Source organism: Canis lupus, chromosome 3 (assembly GCF_003254725.2).
Source record: "Canis lupus dingo isolate Sandy chromosome 3, ASM325472v2, whole genome shotgun sequence".
NCBI lineage: Eukaryota > Metazoa > Chordata > Mammalia > Carnivora > Canidae > Canis > Canis lupus.
This window is the reverse complement of record NC_064245.1, coordinates 76,022,719-76,032,643: the sequence shown is the minus strand read 5'-3', so window position 1 is coordinate 76,032,643 and position 9,925 is coordinate 76,022,719. Positions and strand designations below refer to the sequence as shown.

The 9,925-nt window shown below is 37.4% G+C and overlaps 1 pseudogene; it reads left to right on the top strand.

Annotated features, from left to right (window-relative positions):
• Positions 1 to 1,485: 1,485 nt before the first annotated feature.
• LOC112653387 (60S ribosomal protein L14-like) lies at positions 1,486 to 2,103 on the top strand (annotated as a pseudogene).
• Positions 2,104 to 9,925: the final 7,822 nt, after the last annotated feature.

Genomic DNA, 9,925 nt, shown 5'->3' with positions numbered 1-9,925 from the left:
TCAGAGTCACCCATACTTTTGACCTGTGACTTCCCTTCACACAGGAACATCTAGTATCACTTTATACGTTCATTAACTTCAAATACTTTTCCTCCCAAGAGCCTACTCTGTTGCCTTTCTCATTTCAAAATTTATCCAAGAAATTTCATAGATGAATGTTTTACAAAGACACAATAAAAGTTTCTCCTAAGGGTGCCTGGCTGGTTCAGTGGGATGAGCGTGCAACTCTTGATCTTGGAGTCCTGAGTTTGAGCCCTACACTGGGGGTAGAGATCATTTAAAAATAAATAAAAGCAAACTTAAAAGAAAAAGTTTCTCCTAAATTAGGTTTTCCCCTAAGGTTTAAAACTTAATATCCCATTTCCTCATCTTTAGAAAGATAATTAGCCCTAAAATTGTGTGAAATTATTCCCTTTAAATCCACATGCCCATAGGAATAAGTGTCAAATCTCAGGAAGTCTTTCCTAGACTCACCTGCCTCAGGCCCCAGAGATTCTCTGAGAACCATCAACCTTTTGTCAGGAAGCAAAAGAAAGTCTCCTGCCCATCAGATCCTTTCTAAGACGAATTTCTCCACCTTGATGGTACATTAGAACCACTGAAAACCTTCAGAGCTACTGATGCTTAGGTCCCAAACTTCATCACAAGTGAGAATGTCTGAGAAACTATACTCTTCCGGATGGTCATCTTCAGGCAGTTCTAATCAGCCTGGGTGTGACTCACGGTTATTAAAGTCGCCACCCACCTGGTGACTAGTGAGGTAGATATGGACAGAGGAGGCCCCATGCAGCTCATGGCAAAGCACACACTGTTCCTCTAAGGCAGCAGATCTCAACCAAGGCTGCACATTAGAATCACCAAGGTAGAAATTCCATGTTTTAGCAAAACTACTTCTCAATACATATTCAAAGGAAGTGAAAACGGGTTCTTAAAGAGAGCTCTGTCCTCCTATGTTCATTGCAGTTATTATTCACAGTAGCCAAGATATGGAAATAACCTGAGTATCCATCAACAGATGAATGGATAAAGATGTGGGGAATATGTGTATGTGTGTATATGTGTATATTTATATAAATACACATACACATATGTATAAAACATTCCATTGGGGCAGCCCGGGCTCAGTGGTTTAGCACCTGCCTTCAGTCCAGGGCCTGATCCTGGAGATTCGGGATCCAGTCCCATGTCAGGCTCCCTGCATGGAGCCTGCTTCTCCTCTGCCTGTGACTCTGCTTCTCTCTCTGTGTGTGTCTCTCATGAATAAATAAATAAAATCTTAAAGCATTCCATTGTATATACACCCACATACATACAATGGAGCGTTATTCGGCCATGACAAAAAAGGAAATCCCATCACTTGTAACAACATGATGAAACTTGAGGGCATGGTGCTAAGTGAAATGTCAGAGAAAGACCAATACAGTGTGAGGTAACTTACACATTGAATACAAAAAGACCAAATCCCTCTTGCCCAGTGCCACCAACATGGTGTTCAAGCATGTTGTGGAGGTTGGCCAGGTGGCCTACACCTCCTTTGGCCTTCATGCGGCAAAGCTGGTTAAGACTCTAGATGTTATTGATCAGAACACGCCTTGGGTTGATGGACCTTGCACTCAGGTAAGGAAGACAGGCTTTGCCTTTCAAATGCATGTGGCTCACTGACCTCATCCTCAAGTGCCCACAAGGTGCCAGCCAGAAGTGTATCTAACAAATCTGGTAGAAGGCATGTATCAGGACAAAATAGGTGGCCATAAGATGGGCCGAGAAGATTGAAGCCAGAGAAAGGAAAGCCAAGATGACAGCTTTGATCATTATAAAGTTACTGAAGGCAAAGAAAATGAGGAACAGAATAATCAAACTTGAAGTTAGGAAGCTACAGAAAGCAACTCTCCTGGAAGCTTCTACCAAAAAAACACCCACTGCTAAGGGTTCTGTAAAGCTTTGAGCAAAAAAGATAGCCACTGCCGCAAGAAGACCCCAGCCCAGAAGATTCCTGCCCTGAAAGCTGCAGACCAGAAAGCAGTGCCTCCCAAGGTTCAGAAGGGTCACAAAGATCCAACCCAGAAATCACCTGCTCCGAAAGCATCTGGCAAGAAAGCTTAAAAGCATAAAAGGCTATTATAAATAAGTAATAAATATTCTTTTTGACACACACATTCTCACACACACACTCGAAAGCCAAACCCATAGAAACAGTAGAGTGGGGGTTACTAGGGGCTGGTAGGTAGGGAAAAATGTGTGATGTTAGTCAGATGGTATAAACCTCCAGTTATAAAATGAGTGAGTTCTGGGGATCTAAAGTACAGCATGATGATTATAGTTAATAGTACTATATTATGTACTTGAAAGTTGCTAAGGGCATAGATCACAAATATGTGACAAAAAAAGTAGAAATAGTAATTGACATGATGGAGGTGTTAGCTAATGCTATGATGGTAATCATTGCATAATCTATGTGTATAAAATCAACATGTTGCATACTTTAAAGTTATACAATATTATATGTCAATCATATCTGAAAGCTTGAAAAATGTTTGATCGAGGTAGCCTGTCAAGACCATCACAAATTAATTTCTACTCCTCAAGACCATGTTACTTTTTCAGTCACAGTAGACAAACAAATTGCAGAAAGAAGATGCCATAGGTAAAAGAGATCTTAATGAAGACATATTAAAAGCAAAAATAGAGTTATAATAATCAAGATGGAAAATTGAACTCCTCTAAAGGGTTTAGAGAGTATAAGAATCAATTTATTATTAAGAGGGTTTAATTTCTCTTAAAATTATCATGAAATTATAACATTAGCATTGCTATTTGTCGACATTTTCATATGTCAGATTTTCATTTTTCTGTGAAAAGTTAATTTCAACAGAGCTAGTGCACATAATTAGCATTCTACTTTAATAAATTCAAGTATAGGTGGTTAGGACTTTTTTTTTAAATGAATCTGTAGAAAGATATTACTTAGTTCCACCAGAAACTTGTGCTTTTACAAATTAACAAAGGGAATAAGACTACTTCAAATATGAAAAGTTATAGCCATGTATTTACTTAGAAGGAGAATATAGGTGCAAAGTATTTAAGTGACTAAAAGAAAAAACCTTTATATTTATACTTTTCCCCCATGAATTTGTACATTTCAATGAAATTGACCAAAATGTTGGCAAATAGTTTCTAGCGGTTTCCTCTTATGTTTGAAATTCCTTTTTATCTCTATTACAACTAGTTTTAAAAATTATTATATATCTTTTATTTTTCCTAGCTATACCACCAAAAGTGTGCCTTTTTGATATATATTCATAAGGTTTTTTTTGGATTTGTTATTCATCCATATGGTATTTATCTTGTCATTTGTTTACACTCCTATTTTTAGTATTTATTTCTTGTAATCTCTTTGGATTTATTTTGTTTTTCAAGCTCAGATGGATATTACACATTAGTTTGCATCCTTGTCTCTTTTTCTACCTATATATCTGTAAAATAACTTTCTTTAATATATATTTTTCTGGGCAGCCCGGGTGGTTCGGCGGTTTAGCACCGTCTTCAGCCCAGGGCCTGATCCTGGAGACCTGGGATCAAGTTCCACATCAGGCTCCCTGCATGGAGCCTGCTTCTCCCTCTGCCTGTGTCTCTGCCTCTCTCTCTCTCTCTCTCTCTCTCTGCCTCTCTCTCTCTCATGAATGAATAAGTAAAATCTTAAATATATATATATGTATATATATGCATACATATATATATATTTCTGAAAATATTTAGGGATATAAATTTCCATTGAAGCATCCCTTTGGTTTAAACCTATGTCTTGATACATAGGTATTATTATTATTATTATTATTATTATTATTATTACCCTTTAGTTCTAAGTGTTTTTAAATTTGTATTATGATTTTTTTCTTTAAACTATGAATTTTTTAACAATGTATTTTTGAATTTTTAACTCTTAAATGATTTTTCTTAGCTATCTTTAAAAGTAAGTGTATTTCTTTTTCTTTTTTCTTTTTTTTTTTTTTTTTAGGGGTTAGAGATGAGAGGCGGAAGGAGAGAGAAAGCATTCTAAGCAGGCTCCACACTCAGGACAAAGCCTGTTTGCAGAGAACAATCTCACAACCCTGAGATCATGACCTGAGCTGAAATCAAGAATCAGATGCTTAATGGACTAAGCCACCCAGGTGCCCCAAAAATAAGCAATTTTTTTTATTTTTTTATTTTAATTTTTATTTTTAAGCATATTTTTTAATTGTACTATCAAAAACTATGATATGTGATACCTTCACTTTCTAATATGTTGAGGCTAACTTTCAGACTAATGTACGATCCATTTTTAAGTGATCCATGTGTGCATAAGAAAATCTATTTGTTAACTTTGACATGTGGAATTTAATATGCTTGTACCAAGTAAGACCTATTCTTACACAGAGGTGGAAGTCAAGTGCAGGCTTATACTCCAACAAAAATAATTAGTTACTATTATTTAAAATAGTGTTTTTGTTTTTTGAACTATTGGATTATTATAAACATATAGAAATGTGCAGCTGGGTGGGTGGGTGGCTCAATCAGTTAAGCGTCTGCCTTCAGCTCAGATCATGATCCCAGAGTCCTGGTATTGAGCTCTGTATTGGGCTCCCTGCTCTGTGTGGAACCTGCTTCTTCCTCTCCCTCTGCCTGCTGCTCCCCCTGCCTGTGCTCTCTCTCATTTTCTCTGTCGTGAGAGACACACAGAGAGGCAGAGACCCAAGCAGAGGGAGAAGCAGGCTCCATGCAAGGAGCCCAAAGTAGGACTCGAACCCGGGAATCCAGGATCATGCCTTGAACCAAAAGCAGACGCTCAACCGCTGAGCCACCCAGGCCTCCCAATAAATAAATAAATAAAATCTTAAATGTGTGCCTATCATATATGAACAGTTCAAATGTTGAACATTCCTTTAGTACCCAGTTTGAAAAACAAAATCAGTCACCTCTGTTTCTCTTAAACCCCCTTCCAGTCATCAACCCCCACCAAGTATAATCAGTCTCCTGAATTTTAATAGCATAAGTAAGCACGATCTATATTTTTATTGTTTGAATAATATTCTCTAGTACATATTTCGTCAAGCTGTTGTCACTTGACAACAAATAACAAATAACATTATTTGAAGATTCACACATATTATTGCTTATAATTGTGGAATGTTCCTTCTCATTAATGTATGTTATATCATTGTTTGAATACATTTATCAGTTCTATGATGGATAATAGTATATTTCCAGGTTTTAGCTATTACAGTGATGCTATGAAGGTTCTAATACATCCTTTGCATTTTTGTTGAATACATACCTAGGAGTAAAATTGTTGGGTCCATTTTCCAAAGTACTTGTGGCTATTTACACTTCAACCAGAGTCTATGCAAGTTCTTATTTTTCCATATCTTTACCAATATTTGGTATCATTTACTCCAGGATACTAATGATGTACTGTCTTGTCCTATTGTTTTACCTATCATGTTTGTATTGGAGCCCAGTGGTTTTTTGTTGTTGTTGTTGTTGTTGTTTTGATGGAGTGAGGGTGTGGTATGAGACAGGTGTTAAGATGTTTTCCCATATGGCTCTCCAATTGAAACATTTATTGAAGAGACAATCCTATTATGTAATATCACTTTTATCACAAATAGAGTGACAAGTCTGTATAAGTCTATTTCTAGAATGTCTATTTCTATTTCTGGAATGTTATTCTTGTTACAAAACCACACTGTCTTAATTACTATAGCTTTAGAATAGGTTTCACTATCTCATAAAGTTTTAATCTTTAACCTATCTCTAAAATTGCAGCTATTTCTTTTTCTTATATGTTTCCATGAAAAATTGTAGAATCAACTTGTCAACACACACACACACTCACACACAAAACACACCTTGGGGATACTGAGACTTATATTGGCATTGGAATGAGTCTACAGATTATTTTGAGGAAAACTGCCATGCTTACTAGTTTGAATATTCCAATCTATGAACATAGCATATTCCTCCATTTATTTGGATTGTCATTAACCTGCCTCAGTAGCATAGTTGTCAGTGTAGAGGTTTTGCATGATTTTCTATAGATTTATTCCTATAATATATATATATATATATATATATATATATATATATATGTTGGCTTTTGATGTTGCGATGGTGGCTTACTTGGATTTACTCCATTATTCAAAATAAAAAAATATTTTTAGTCACTGTGTCATGAAGGAAAGCCAACGATTAATATAATTCTGTGAAAATAAGTTTTAAAATGTCACCTTATAAATAAAACTAATCTCCCACATACCATACTATATAAATATTTCAGTGGTTTAGAATCCAGACCTTCAACTATATCTTTAAATGCAGAAAATTTCAGAAAATGAGGTCTTATTTTATTTTTTTAATATTTTATTTATTTATTTGACACAGAGAGATCATCATCAGGGGAAGCAGTTGGCAGAGGGAGAGGGAAAAGCAGGCTACCCCACCTGGCAGGGACCCCAATGTGTGCTTGATCCCAGAGCCCTGGGATCATGACCTGAGCTGATGGCAGACACTTACCTGACTGAGTCACCCAGGTGCCCCAGAAAATGAGATTTTAAGGATTTTCTTTTAATTTATTTATTCATGAGACACAAAGAGAGGCAGAGACATGGGCAGAGGGAGAAGCAGTCTCCTTGCAAGGAGCCTGATGTGGGACTGGATTCCAGAACCCTGGATCACAATCTGAGCCAAAGGCAGATGCTCAAGCACTGAGCTACCCAGGTGCCCTGATAATGAGATTTTAAAGTAATCAGGACATCCCTGTCTTGTTCCTCATCTTAGGGGAAAGGCTCCCAGTGCTTCCCCATTGAGAATGATATTTGCTGTGGGCTTTTCGTAGATGGCTTTTAAGATGCTGAGGAATGTTCCCTCTATCCCTACACTCTGAAGAGTTTTGATCAGGAATGGATGCTGTATTTTGTCAAATGCTTTCTCTGCATCTAATGAGAGGATCATATGGTTCTTGGTTTTTCTCTTGCTGATATGATGAATCACATTGATTGTTTTATGAGTGTTGAACCAGCCTTGTGTTCCGGGAATAAATCCTACTTGGTCATGGTGAATAATTTTCTTAATGTACTGCTGGATCCTATTGGCCAGTATCTTGTTGAGAATTTTTGCATCCATGTTCATCAGGGATATTGGTCTGTAATTCTCCTTTTTGGTGGGGTCTTTGTCTGGTTTTGGAATTAAGGTGATGCTGGCCTCATAGAACAAATTTGGAAGTACTCCATTGCTTTCTATCTTTCCAAACAGCTTTAGTAGAATAGGTATGGTTTCTTCTTTAAACATTTGATAGAATTCCCCAGGGAAGCCATCTGGCCCTGGACTTTTGTGTCTTGGGAGGTTTTTGATGACTGCTTCAATTTCCTCCCTGGTTATTGGCCTGTTCAGGTTTTCTATTTCTTCTTGTTCCAGTTTTGGTAGTTTGTGGCTTTCCAGAAATGCGTCCATTTTTCCTAGATTGCCTAATTTATTGGCGTATAGCTGTTCATAATATGTTTTTAAAATCATTTGTATTTCCTTGGTGTTGGTAGTGATCTCTCCTTTCTCATTCATGATTTTACTAATTTGAGTCTTCTCTCTCTTCTTGTTAATAAGGCTGGCTAATGGTTTATCTATCTTATTAATTCTTTCAAAGAACCAACTCCTGGTTCTGTTGATCTGTTCTCCACAGTTCTTCTGGTCTCGATTTTGTTGAGTTCTGCTCGAATCTTTATTAACTCTCTTCTTCTGCTGGGTGTAGGATCTATTTGCTGTTTTTTCTCTAGCTCCTTTATGTGTAAGGTTAGCTTTTGTATTTGAGTTCTTTCAAGTTTTTGAATGGATGCTTGTATTGCGATGTATTTCCCCCCCAAGGACTGCCTTTGCTGCATCCCAAAGATTTTGAATGGTTGTATCTTCATTCTCTTTAGTTTCCATGAATCTTTTTAATTCTTCCTTAATTTCCCAGTTGACCCTTTCATCTTTTAGCAGGATGGTCCTTAACCTCCACGTGTTTGAGGTCCTTCCAAACTTCTTGTGATTTAGTGCTAATTTCAAGGCATTACGGCCCGAGAATATGCAGGGGACGATCCCAATCTTTTGGTATCGATTCAGACCCGATTTGTGACCCAGTATGTGGTCTATTCTGGAGAAAGTTCCATGCGCACTTGAGAAGAATGTGTATTAAGTTGTGTTTGTATGTAAAGTTCTGTGGATATCTGTGAAATCCATCTGGTCCAGTGTATCATTTAAAGCTCTCGTTTCTTTGGAGATGTTGTGCTTAGAAGACCTATCGAGTATAGAGAGCTAGATTGAAGTCACCAAGTATAAGTGTATTATTATCTAAGTATTTCTTCACTTTGGTTATTGATTGATTGATATATTTGGCAGCTCCCACATTCGGGGCATATATATTGAGGATTGTTAAGTCCTCTTGTTGGATAGATCCTCTAAGCATGATACAGTGTCCCTCTTCATCTCTCACTACAGTTTTCGGGTTAAATTTTAGTTTATCTGATATAAGGATGGCTACCCCTGCTTTCTTTTGAGGACCATTCGAATGGTAAATGGTTCTCCAACCTTTTATTTTCAGGCTGTAGGTGTCCTTCTGTCTAAAATGAGTCTCTTGTAGACAGCAAATAGATGGGTCCTGCTTTTTTATCCAGTCTGAAACCCTGCGCCTTTTGATGGGGTCATTAAGCCCGTTCACGTTCAGAGTTACTATTGAGAGATATGAGTTTAGTGTCATCATGATATCTATTCAGTCTTTGTTTTTGTGGACTGTTCCACTGAACTTCTTCTTAAAGGGGAATTTTAAGAGTCCCCCTTAAAATTTCTTGCAGAGCTGGTTTGGAGGTCACATATTCTTTCAGTTGCTGCCTGTCTTGGAAGCTCTTTATCTCTCCTTCCATTTTGAATGAGAGCCTTGCTGGATAAAGTATTCTTGGTTGCATGTTCTTCTCATTTAGGACCCTGAATATATCCTGCCAGCCCTTTCTGGCCTGCCAGGTCTCTGTGGAGAGGTCTGCTGTTACCCTAATACTCCTCCCCCATAAAAGTCAGGGATTTCTTGTCTCTTGTTGCTTTAAGGATCTTCTCTTTATCTTTGGAATTTGCAAGCTTCACTATTAAATGTTGAGGTGTTGAACGGTTTTTATTGATTTTAGGGGGGGATCTCTCTATTTCCTGGATCTGAATGCCTGTTTCCCTTCCCAGATTAGGAATTTTTCAGCTATGATTTGTTCAAATACATATTCTGGCCCTCTGGCCCTTTCGGCGCCCTCAGGAACACCAATTAAACATAGGTTTTACTTCCTCAGGCTGTCGTTTATTTCCCTTAATCTGTCTTCATGGTCTTTTAATTGTCTGTCTCTTTTTTCCTCAGTTTCCCTCTTTGCCATCAACTTGTCTTCTATGTCACTCACTCGTTCTTCCACCTCGTTAACCCTCGTCGTTAGGACTTCTAGTTTGGATTGCATCTCATTCAATTGATTTTTAATTTCTGCCTGATTGGATCTAAATTCTGCAGTCATGAAGTCTCTTGAGTCCTTTATGCTTTTTTCTAGAGCCACCAGTAGCTGTATAATAGTGCTTCTGAATTGGCTTTCTGACATTGACTTGTAATCCAGATTTTATAACTCTGTGGGAGAGAAGACTGTTTCTGATTCTTTCTTTTGAGGTGAGGTTTTCCTTCTAGTCATTTTGCTCAGTGCAGAGTTGCCAAAAGCAAGTTGTATTGGGAAAAGGAGAAAAAGAGAGGAGAGAAAGAAGGAAAGAAAAGAGAAAAAGGATAAAGAAAAAGGGAAGATAAAAAGAAAAAAGAGAGAGAAGAAAAAGAAAGAAAGGGGAAAAAGGGTGGGGGAAGGAAACAGAAATCAAAAAGCAAAAAAAAAAAAAAACAAAACAA